This window comes from Capricornis sumatraensis, chromosome 10 (assembly GCF_032405125.1).
Source record: "Capricornis sumatraensis isolate serow.1 chromosome 10, serow.2, whole genome shotgun sequence".
In the NCBI taxonomy this organism is placed as follows: domain Eukaryota; kingdom Metazoa; phylum Chordata; class Mammalia; order Artiodactyla; family Bovidae; genus Capricornis; species Capricornis sumatraensis.
This window is the reverse complement of record NC_091078.1, coordinates 72,671,641-72,684,256: the sequence shown is the minus strand read 5'-3', so window position 1 is coordinate 72,684,256 and position 12,616 is coordinate 72,671,641.

Genomic DNA, 12,616 nt, shown 5'->3' with positions numbered 1-12,616 from the left:
ATATTCTAGAGGCCTCAGAATATTCATCAGAATTAGTAACAAGGAATGGTAATCAGCAACTTTCTGCTGCTTTACATTCACAGAGGCGGCCAGCCCAAGTGAGTAGCAGCCGTAAGATTAGATCCCTAGCTATACTGTTCCGTTGATTTTAATTGCCTGAAAAGGGTCATTACCGTCTACTGCAACGTGTTAAGTTATTTTAAAGAGTGACTATTTCTATGTAAGAAATAAAAATGGACTCTGATTCAGTTTTTAAATACAAGAAAGCATTCAGCTGGGTCTTCATCCTGGTGGCATAAAAGCGCTATCCAACTCTGATTAAACAAACACGTTTACCCGCAGGTCTTGTTAAAAGTAGTACTGAAAGTCAACACGGATTCCCAAACCAATGACCACAGAGAACCAGCCAAATGTCATATCCTGGTTTATAAAATGCCAAGATTTCCATTTCCATACCAACTTTTTTTATTTTTTTTTTAACATACAGACAACTCCAAGGTAAAGAACTGCATGATATTTAAGAAGACAAATATTTGCATGGAAAAAGGTCTATAGAAGTGGAACTTTTGACACCTCAAAGATACTTGAAAAATATTACATCAGTGTAGGCTCACATGGAAACCACAGCTCTCAGGACAGCTGTCCTTTAAATTAAAATTCTAGACTCATGAACCTATATATGGCATAAAACAGCACAGAGGTATAAACACATTCTTGCAATCAGGTTAAAACATAGTGACACCAGAATAAGATCTGTTGTCTAGTTAATGTAATGTACTAGGATCGATTTACTGGTTCTGGTATCATACTACAGCTATAGGCAACATCACCATCACGGGTAGATGGTGAAGGATATTCAGAACTCTTTGTACTATCTTCGCAACTTGCTATGAGTAAAATAACTTCAAAACAAAAAGTTTTAAGATGTAGGATACCAAGACTCACTCCCATAGGTAACTCCAAAAGTCCTATAAGAGCCAAGGGATTTCCATTATTTCAAGAAGGACAGTCCATGTTTCTAGAAAGATAATTAACTGGGAAGCAGTAAAAAAAGAGTATATTCAGCACAATAAAAGGGGCTTTCTGTTTGAAGGATAACTGGTGAGACTGCTTAACGCTCATAAAGCTTTCATCCATTTATAAGCAATTACTTATAGCTCAGGAAGAAATGCTTTTGATTTCTTGCAATGTAGTCATTTAGTTATTTCTTATCCAAATGTTTTATTCTAATAAAAAAAGAAATTTGAGAATTCCAAATTATCCCCTTGCACTAAAACGAACCAATTACACCAAGGACCAATCCATGATACTGACAACCTTTAGCTTATGCTTCTTTTAGGGTACAGGTCTGTTAAAAGAATTTTCTAAATTCAGATCATTATCAAGATATTCATCTACTGTCAACGAATGGCTTGTCACCCTGTGTAAAGTAAAATAAAATCTTTACATATACACTGAAATAATTTTAAGTTCAAAAAAAGAAGCCCTGATATACCTTTTTTTCCTTCCACAAATACTTACCAAAATTCTAATATGTGGGTTCCACTCTACTCACAGACTATCAGGAAAGGCAGATGTTAAAAAATGAACAGTGTTAAACTCTAATCCATTTTCTCTCTAAGGAACATTTTAAAACACAGGAAAGAGCAGACAGCATGGGGCAAATCTAGTCTGGGAGGACAAGAAAGACTTCTTGAAGAGACATGGATGGGCGTAACTGGATAAATGGTAGGACTGAAAGTAAAGAGCTTTCCTGCCAGAGCTAACAGTGAATTGAGGGTAGAGACGAACTGAAATGGGAATGAGGGGCTTGAGATGGAACCCCTGGGTGCAGAGACCCTGAAGTCGTGTCACAGTGAATTGTAAGGAAAGATGGCGCCTGTAGTGGAAATGCTCTATGTGGGGGGAACCAGGGGAAGAAGTCTCATGTAGACAGGCTGCCTCAGTGGCACTTTTTCTCTAGCAGTTAGTGTCCAATGACACAAGATGGATTAACACAACACCATGGGTTGGAAAGACTGGAGCAAGAAAGGGAGTGTGGGAAGGAAGACCGTTTCTTAACCTGCCGTATTTAGGTGAAATGTGTACAGGAAATTAAGTGCTTGGACCCTAAAGTGAAGGTGTTAGTCACTCAGTTGTGTTCAATTCTTGGCAACCCCACGGACTATAGCCCACCAGGCTTCTCAGTCCATGGAATTCTCCAGGCAAGAATACTGGAGTAGGTAGCCATTGCCTTCTCCAAGGGATCTTCCCAATCTAGGGATCAAACCTGGATCTCCCGAATTGCAGGCAGATTCTTTACTTGAGTCAACAAGGAAGCCCTCGGACACTACACTGGTGCATAATAGCCTGAATAAAAGTTCTTGTATTTTTAAACAATTGACTACCTACAGGAACAAAGGAAGAAGATGATGCCGAAGACCTCTGGTGCCGCATGCCTCGAGGACCACGATGAGAGTCAAAGAAAAAAGACATCATCTAAATCTGAACCAGCTTGAGAAGAAGAAGGATGACTGCCATATTGACAAAATAAGTCTGAAGTAGTAGATATTCAGGAGATCTAAGAGACTATACACAATGCCACAGAGAGAATACTCTGAAAGCCAGCTGCAGACTTTTGCTGAACAGGGAGAATCTTCACGGAATCCTTGGTCAGAGGCGTGCTCAGTCACAGGTTGCAAACTCAATGCCCCCAAAGCACAGTTCTCATGGGTGGGATCAGGGCTTTCTAGTGGCTCGGTGCTGAAGAATCTACTAGCCAAGCAGGAGACAGGGGTTCAATTCCTAGGTCAGGAAGATCCCCAGGAGAAGAAAATGGCAACCCACTCCAGTATTCTTGCCTTGAAAATCCTATGCACAGAGGAGCCTGGAGGGTTATACAGTCCTTGGGATCACAAAGAGTCAGATACAACTTAGAAAGTGAACAGCAACAGCAGGCTGCATGGGTGGATGAGACTCACTGTGAGCCAGGTACTATGACAGGAGCTGCCTTGCAGTAGCAAGGAAAACAGATGCGGTAACTGCTTAGCCAAATTGATCACACAGATTGCAGCCCTATCTAACTCAATGAAGCTATGAGCCATGCAGTGTAGGGCCTCCCAAGATCGACAGGTCATGGTGTAGAGTTCTGACAAAATGTGGTACTCTGGAGAAGGGGATGGCAAACCACTTCACCATTCTTGCCTTGAGAACCCCATGAACAGTATGAAAAGGCAAAAAGATAAGACACTGAAAGATGAACTAAGGTCAGTAGGTGCTGGATATGCTACTGGAGAAGAGTGGAGAAAGAGCTCCAGAAGGAATGAAGAGACAGAGCCAAAGCAAAAACAACACCCAGCTGTGGATGTGTCTGGTGGTGGGAGTGAAGTCTGATGCTGTAAAGAACAATATTGCATAGGAACCTGGAATGTTAGGTCCATGAATCAAAGTAAATTGAAAGTGGTCAAACAGATGACAAGAGTGAACATCGACAGACTCAGTGAACTAAAATGGATGGGAACAGGTAGATTTAATTTAGATGACCATTATATCTACTACTGTGGGCAAGAATCCCATAAAGGAAATGGATTAGCCATCACAGTCAACAAAAGAGTTCAAAATGCAGTGCTTGGGTGCAATCTCAAAAATGACAGAATCTCTCTGATCATTTCCAAGGCAAACCATTTAACATAATAGTAACCCAAGTCTATGCCCCAACCAGTAATGCTGAAGAAGGTGAAGGTGAACGGTTCTATGAAGACCTACAAGACCTTCTAGAACTAACATCAAAGAAAGGTGTCTTTTTCATCATAGGCAAATGAAATACAAAAGTAAGAAATCAAAAGATAGCTGGAGTAACAGGCACATTTGGCCTTGGAGTACAAAATGAAGCAGGACAAAGGCTAACAGAGTTTTGCCAAGAGAACACACTGGTCATAGCAAACAACCTCCTCCAACAACACAAGAGATGGCTCTACACATGGACATTATCAGGTGGTCAGTACCAAAATTGGACTCTTTACCATCTGAGCCATCAGGGAAGCCTGTACTGAAATCAAATTCATTACATTTTTTGCAGCCAAAGATGGAGAAGCTCTATACAGTCAGCAAAAAAAAAAAAAAAAGTGACCAAGAGCTGACTGTGGCTCAGATCATGAACTACTTATTGTAAAATTCAGACTTAAATTGAAGAAAGTAGGGAAAACTACTAGACCATTCAGGTATCTAAATCAAATCCCTTACAATGATACAGTGGAAGTGACAAACAGATTCAAGGGATTAGATCTGATAGAGTGCCTGAAGAACTATGGATGGAGGTTCATAACACTGTACTGGAGGCACTGTTCAAAACCATCCCCAAGAAAAAGAAATGCAAAAAGGCAAAATGGTTGTCTGAGGAGGTCTCACAAAAAACTGAGAAAAAAAAAGCAAAAGGCAAAGGAGAAAAGGAAAGATATACCCATGTGAATGCAGAATTCCAAAATAACAAGGAGATATAAGAAAGCCTTCCTAAGTGAACAATGCAAAATATAGAGGAAAACAGTAGAATGGGAAAGACTAGATATCTCTTCAAGAGAATCTGAGATACCAAGGGAAGAGTTCATGCAAAGATAGGCGCAATAAAGGATAGAAACGGTACGGACAGAAGAGATTAAGAAGAGGTGGCAAGCATACACAGAAGAACTATACAAGAAAGATCATAATGACATGGATATACACAATGGTGTGATCACTTATCTAGAACCAGACATCCTGTAGTGTGGAGTCAAGTGGGCCTTAGGAAGCATCACTATGAACAAAGCTGGTGGAGGTGATGGAATTCCACCTGAGCTATGTCAAATTCTAAAAGATGATGCTGTTATAGTGCTACACTCAACATGCCAGCAAATTTGGAAAACTCAGCGGTGGCCACAGTACTGGAAATGTTCAGCTTTCATTCCTATCCAAAAGAAGGGCAATGCCAAAAAATGTTCACACTACTGCATAATTGCACCTATTTCACATGCTAGCAAAGTAATGCTCAAAATCCTTTAAGCTATGCTTCAACAGTACATGGACTGATAACTTCCAGATGTACAAGCTGAATTTAGAAAAGACAGAGGAACCAGTGATCAAATTGTCAACATCCATCAGATCACAGAAAAAGCAAGAGAATTCTAGAAAAACATCTACCACAGCTTCATGGACTACACTAAAGCCTTTAACTCTGTGGATCACAACAAACTGTGGAAAATTCTTGAAGAGATGGGAATAATGTACCTGCTCCTAACAAATCTGTATGCAGGTCAAGAAGCAAGTTGGAACCAGACATGTGAAAACAGACTGGTTCAAAGTTGGGAAAGGAGTACACTAAGGCTGTATATTGTCACCCTGCTTATTAAAATTGTAAGCAGAATACATTATGCGAAATGCTGGGCTGGATGAAGCACAAGCTGGAATCAAGATTGGTGGGACAAATACCAATAACCTCAGATATGCAGATGACAACATTGTGGCAGAAAGCAAAGAGGCACTAAAGAGCCTCTTGATGAAAGTGAATGAGGAGAGTGAAAAAGCTGTCTTAAAACTCCATTTTCAGAAAACTAAGATCCTGGCATCCGGTTCCATTACTTTATGGCAAAAAATGGGTTAACAATGGAAACAGTGACAGACTTTATTTTCTTGGGCTCCAAAATCAGTGCAGATGGTGACTGCAGCCATGAAATTAAAGACTCTTGCTCCTTAGAAGAAAAGCTATGACAAACCTAGACCATGTATGAAAAAGCAGAGATATTACTTTGCAGACAAATGTCTGTCTAGTCAAAGTTATGATTTTTCCAGTAGTCACACATGGATGTGGGTGTTGGATTATAAAGAAGGCTCAGTGCTGAAGAATCAATTCTTTCAAATTTGGGTGCTATCAAAGACTCTTAAGAGTCCTTTGGACTGCATGGAGATCAAACCAGTCAATCCTAAAGGAAATCAAGCCTGACTTCATCGGAAAGATTGATACTGAAGCTCCAATACTTTGGCCACTTGATACAAAGAGCCAACTCATTGGAAAAGACTCAACTCATTGGAAAAGACCCTGATGCTGGAAAAGACTGAAGGCAGGAGAAGAAGGGGATGACAGAGGACCAGATGGTTGGATGGCATCACCGACTCAATGGACATGAGTTTGAGCAAGCTCCAGGAGACAGTCAAGGACAGGGAAGCCTGGCATGCTACAGTCCATGGGGTCACAGAGAGTTGGACACAACTGAGCGACTGAACAACAACTGTTTATAAGATGGCTCACAGAACAGTCAACAGGTATCAGATGAGGAAACAGTTCCAAGTTACAATAAGGAGGACATGAACAGAAAGTTATGAAGGATATGAACAGAAAAAGACTAACAGAGGTGCCCTAATTTAGAGAAGAAAGGAAATGAAAGAGAGCCCTCTCTTAGAAATTGGTATTTGAACTGTGACCTAAGGAATGAGCATCAGAGTGTGTGTGCGTGTCCTCATGTGTTTGTGTGTTTGGGGGTAAAGGCTAAAGAGAGCTACCAGACAACGGGATAGATGAAGCCCTAAGGCAGGAAAGAGGTCAACAAAACCACAGACATAAAAAATAAAGCCTAGTAAGTTCTTACTGGTAGTGTTTGAATCCTACAGGACTCTCTTACCACAAATAGCTCTGAACACCACAGAAAGCCATCTAAGTGCTTGGAGGAGAGAAGTACCAATTTAATTTACATTGAAAAAAGAAAAATACTGCCCTGACAGCTGTGTGAGAAGAATTTGGGGAAAGAATCAAGAAACAAGGCAGGGAAGGCAGTGCAGTTGTCTCAGGAGAGAAGATGGTGAGTTGGAGTAGGATGATATGACTGGAGGGAAGTGGGCAAACTGGAGAAATGTTTTAGAGTTATAATCAAAAGGACACATGAGAACTGAGTTGCACTAGTTCCCAAAATAAGAGTTTTTCAAGTATTGTGATCCCAATAATTCTTTCTTCTATTAAAAATAGTATACTGTCAGGCTCATTTATCAGCAATATAATCAAAGTGCTTTTTGAATTACAGAGCTCATCGCTTAACATTTGCAAGGCATTCAGAGTCACGATTTAGAAAAACAAATCTGTTCTATTTTAGAACACAGAAAATTTATAGTCTGAGTTCTAAAGGCACCTAAGAGAGTGCTATGGAATTGCTATAACATACATAATCTATTTCTTAAAATGTCAATATGTCTGCCATAAGGAATATGCATACCTTCTGAATTATTTTATTCTACTTAATAAAATAGTCATTTCTTCTCACTTTTTTTTGCAAGGCAGCTTCTTGCACAGTAAAGATTCTACAAATATTTACATTCCAAGTAGCAGAGCTGTTTGAGATGCAATAAAGTTCTGCCAGCACTTCTATTACAAAGCCTTATTTCTTGTTTATAACATGTACATAAAAAGGGGGGGAAATAAAACTGTACTGTGGATTGAAACTTAGCATACAAAGTTTCAAAGAGAAAGTGGGTTTTTCCTGCAGCAAATTTTCAAAAGGAATATTCCATCGTGTTTAGGAGACATACTGAGCTGCAATGGGGAAAGGGACTAAGGGGCAAAGAACACTTGAGGGGAGTGGACACAAAAGTCATTTCACACACATGATCCGATACTCAATTCTGAATTTTTTATACAAATTAGATCTGAGACTGAGATCTGTAACCCATCGATCTCAAGCAGTGTTCTATTTTAAAATATTCTGTGGCTGCAGCATGCTAATTACTGCCAAACATCTTTGCAAAAAGGGGTATTATCCAATGCATTATTATCAAGCGTAAGAAAGGAATAGCCCAATAGTATTAAGTGACTAATAAAACTATAGGAGCACCTCAGAGACACCCATCTTCAGGGAAACAAAGTACCTCCCTAAGATCAGAAGGGTTACTAAAGTTGGACTGGTAACGATTAAATCAGAGATGGCAAGCAAACATGCACAGCATCAACAAATTCTCCTGCCATCTGCGTATCTCCTAATGCATAAGATAACATTACCTGACTGCTAACAACTTACTAACTGGTGACTGGGAAATAGAGCCTCTCTGCTTGGCGGCATTGCAACAATGCACTGAGCTATATACAGATCTGGCAGTTTGAAAGGGGCAATTATATCTATATACTATTTCAGCACAAAACATATTAAGAGTTAATGAGAACTTCAAGTTGGACACTTAAATTATGCAGTAAAAACAAAGCTGGAAAATGTGTACTAAATGGATGAGAAGGAGTTAGGAACTTATAAAAGAGAAAGACATACCTTGCCAGCAGAGCGAAGAGGTTATTGTTTTGTAATAAGTAGGCATATATGAGATGTGACAATGATAAAATTGAACATAAATCAGCAACAGAAAGGCCACAGCTTGTTGTCCGCAGCTAATCTTTTGCTCGAGTTGAAACTGCTCAGCACTTTGATCCTATTAAATGTTTTGTTCCCATTTGAAGGAACACTTGGGCTATCTGGTGGTGTTGTAAAGGATATTTAAAAGTTAGTGTTCTCCTGCAGAAATGAACTTAATGCCTTCATGTCTTCAGGCTGACATTAACGACATCCAGATAGCAAGTAGGGCATGGGGCTGAATGTTATTGTCTGCTGAGGCAGGCAGTGCCTGAATCTATTCTGCTGCAAATCAATTAGCCACTCAATGCCTCCGATAGCCCATCTTTAGACAGGAGGCCCATGCATATAATCCCACCACTCATGTAAAAACAAATGTGCAGCAATTGGCTTTATGTTCCTGATGGATATGGATCCTTTCAGGGGTCCTCAAACCACATGTTGACTCTCAACAGATTACAAGCAGGCATTCAAACATGAGTAATCCCTGAAGCCCCTAATTTTATAATTTGCAGTCTTCCCATTAAGAAAGCTGAACCTATCAGACATCTTTTATGAATAATACTTGGGAGAACCTCTTATTGCACTCAGTAATTGGCACATAGTAGGCATTTTGCAAGCACTGTTCAAACGGATATGGATATTAACCCCAGACAACTTCGTCGCTAGTACCTTGACCCACAAAGGGTTAAAACCACAAACTCAGATGCCAGGTTACAGCAGCCAAAGTCCTGTTACTGTTAGTAAACAGGGCTAACAAGGCAAAAGTAACACATTTGACTTCAATATTGAGACATAATAGCTGCTTCAAAAGCAATTACTCTTCCTTTCAATCTCAGAAGGGCTCTGATTCATTGTTCTGATTAATTCCTGTTTTTAATCTATTTACAGATCAGAATTCTTTTTCAACTGGTATGATATTCATCTCTGTGGGGGTAGACAGAGACCACAGCACTCACAGTCTTCCTACTTTTTTCCTCCCAGTTATTCGTGCTTAATCATCTTTAAATTATTTCTGCATTTAGCTAGTCACCATATGAGCTGGGGTTTCTGACCTCCCTCCTGCACATGACACATCTCCTGTCTGTTGCTTTCTCTAGCTGTTTCCCCACATCTTGGTTTGAGATGAACAGATTTAGCCACCCCTTTCCCAGAGCTCTGTCTGTGTTCCTCCCTTAGGCTCAGAACGGAGATTTGCTCTCCTTCCCATAGCGGGCACCGTTTGTTATTAAATCATTCCTCCGGGCGCATCTCTGTGTTGTAAATCAATAAACAAATGCGATACAGGGAAGGATATAGGGAAGGATAGGGCTGGCGGGCCGTGGAGCTTTGCACAAGCAGAGCCCAGAAGCTGTTCACATCAAGCAAACAAACAAACAAACAAAAAATCCCCCAAGGTGCTATGACTTGGACTGCCCGGTTAGCACTTCCTAGTTTTCTGATCTCAGTATTCTGGTACCTGCTTGGGGAGCTTCGCAGGGCTCCTCAGAGAACTGAGAAGCATCCAAAGACGAGCGGCCCAATCTCAATTACACTGGATCACTGCCCATCAGAGAAAACCTGGCAAATGAACGCAACGGAGGATTCCGTCCAAGACTGCAGATTTTAAAGTGCAAACAGAATGCAGCTGGAAAACTTGATTGCTAATAGAAGCATCCTCCACCCTGGCTTGCTCAGAGCTGGAAGCCAGAAGGAGGGTTCTGGCAAAAAAAAAAAAAAAAAGGTTTCCCATTTCCACTCTGCACCATGGACCTGGGGTTCTTCCTCTGCATCCTCAAGGTTCATAACTTTTCCTCCCAACTTTCACTGGCCAAAACCGCTCCGTAAAGGATAAGCCAGGGGAACCCACCTCGCTTTTCGCCACGCTCCTGCCAGGGATGCGGCGTCTTCCTATCCGGAAATCAATCCTCCCCCGAGAAAAGGCAAAATAACCCCCCTAAAGCAAAGCAGCCAGGAGAGGAAGCTTTTATTCTCGACCCTTCAGGTGTATTTCTCCGCAAACAAACTTTGGAGCTGAGGAGCCATGAAGCCAGTGAGGAAAGTTTGCCCCAGCGGATGGCTCATCCCAGTACGCGGACGGCGCGAGGAGCCGGGCATGCCAGAACCTACCTGGCCCCTGCAGCTAGCTGACCAGGCGCCAGCCCCGCCAACTTGCCAGCCACCGACAGCCCGGGCCCGCCGGGCAGCAGTGCGCGCCCGCGCGAGCCGCCGCCGCAGTGTCCCGGTCCGCGCTGTTCCCAGCCGAGCCCACGGCGCCCGCCCGACAGCCGCCGCCGCCGCGCGCCAGGCTGCTGTGGCTGCTGCCGGCGCCGAGCAAGCGCTGCCTGCGCCTCCGCCTCTCCGCGCGGGCGCGGGAAGGAGGGGAGACGCGCGGGCGGGAGGGGCGGGGAGCGCTGCGGAGCAGCCAACGAGGTCCCGCGCCTCGCGCCGCCGGCTCTCCCCGCTGCGCCCCGCCGGACCCCGCGTCGCCTTGCGCTCGGGCCGCGTGCGCCCGCGTGCGTTCGCCCTCCGCAGGGCCCTGGGCGCGGCGCCGGAGGGGGGAGGCGGTCAACGTGTCACCACTGGGTGGCCTCCTGCGCGCACAGTTGGGCTCCAGGGGAGCACGGGGTTAAAGGTAGGGGGTTCCTGCTGCTTCGCTCCTACAAGTGCACAAAGATAGGCAATTTTAATATTGAAGTCAGTAATATACTAAGGGTTCTCTGTACCAGGTAGTAGACTGCGCGGTTGAAGTGAATTAGTTATTGCTTGTCCCCAGAGCACCCCTGGATCTATTATTATTCCCTGCTTTAGCGATGAGGAAATAATTTGACTAAGGCTTCATTGACTCAGTTATGAGAATAATTCCCCCCTTGGGGGGGCCGGTTTCTTTTTACAAGGACCCTGTGAGGTAGCTCTTATCACCTTTATTTTCTTAAATAGCAGTGTTTGGAGAACCTGGCCTTGAATGAAAGCCTGCTGAAGTCCTAAACCCGTGCTTTGAACAGCTAGACTAGACTTACTTCCCTACCTGTGCAAGGGTTGTTCAGTGTAGCTTTACTTATAATTGAAAAACTGTAGGAAACAGCCTACCATGATTAGGAGAATAGCTAGTTAAAACATAGGGGAGGCATAGGATGTAAAATATAATGCAGCAACTACAGAGAGGGAAGTACCTATACCAAAACTGGCATGAAATGACCTTCAAGAGGTATTACTAGGAGAAAAAGGGTTCAGGAAAAGTATTTTCAGTTTTTTGCTCATAATACATGTGTGCATGCATATTTATGCCTTCACCATTTCTGGAAGGATGTCCCAAGATACTGATAACAAGAGTCCTTGTGAGTAAAACTGAAACTGGGACTGAATTTTATAATTATTTGACATTGTTTTTAAAGTGTAGCATAAATTTGCTTTCCTTTATAGTAAAAAAAAAAAAAAATCCAGGTTCAATGCATGATACTGGATGCTTGGGGCTGGTGCACTGGGACAACCCAGAGGGATGGTACGGGGAGGGAGGAGGGAGGGGCTTCAGGATGGGGAACACGTGTATACTTGTGGCAGATACATGTTGATGTATGACAAAACCAACACAATATTGTAAAGTAATTAACCTCCAATTAAAATAAATAAATTTATTTTAAAAATTTACACTTAAATGAGCCCTGTCTCCTCTCCTGTCCTTTCCTCTCTCTGATCCCTACTGTCAGAGGAACACAACCTCGAGTCAAGGGCAGTGACCTGGGCCAAAAAGACCTGAGAAGGGGTTTAAGGAAAATGGCTGCTCGGCTGTTCTTTCTCATTTTTGCTTACTTCTCCCAGAAATATGTGTTTCTGTTTAGTCCCCTACAACTCAGAAAGTAATTCAAACTTTTGGAAAACTCCTTCAGGAGGTATACGAGACAACAGGTAGAACCCAGGTCAGTAAGATGCAGGGCACTGCTCCCTTCAGTGAAGCCCACACGCAGGGCTCCAGTCCTCCCTGCGGGCAGAAAGAAACTGCTTCAAAGTGAGACGCTGTACCCCAGAACTATTTGAGCAGCTATGCCTCCTTTCCCCTTGAGCACACAGCAGGGTCCTGGGATATACTGGGTAACTTTGATCGTGCCCACTTTAACCCTGTCTCTCACTTTATGAGGAAAACTATTCTTCCCTGTCAAAGAAATGGCTGAATGAAAAAAAAGGAAGATGGAATTATTTATGCTTCAAAAGAGGGGAGGCAAGCATAGATAGAGCTCACTGCTATAAATAAAAATAATGTGCTTTTCCCTATCAGAATTAAATTGCAGTAAATTTGGACTCCTTAAGGT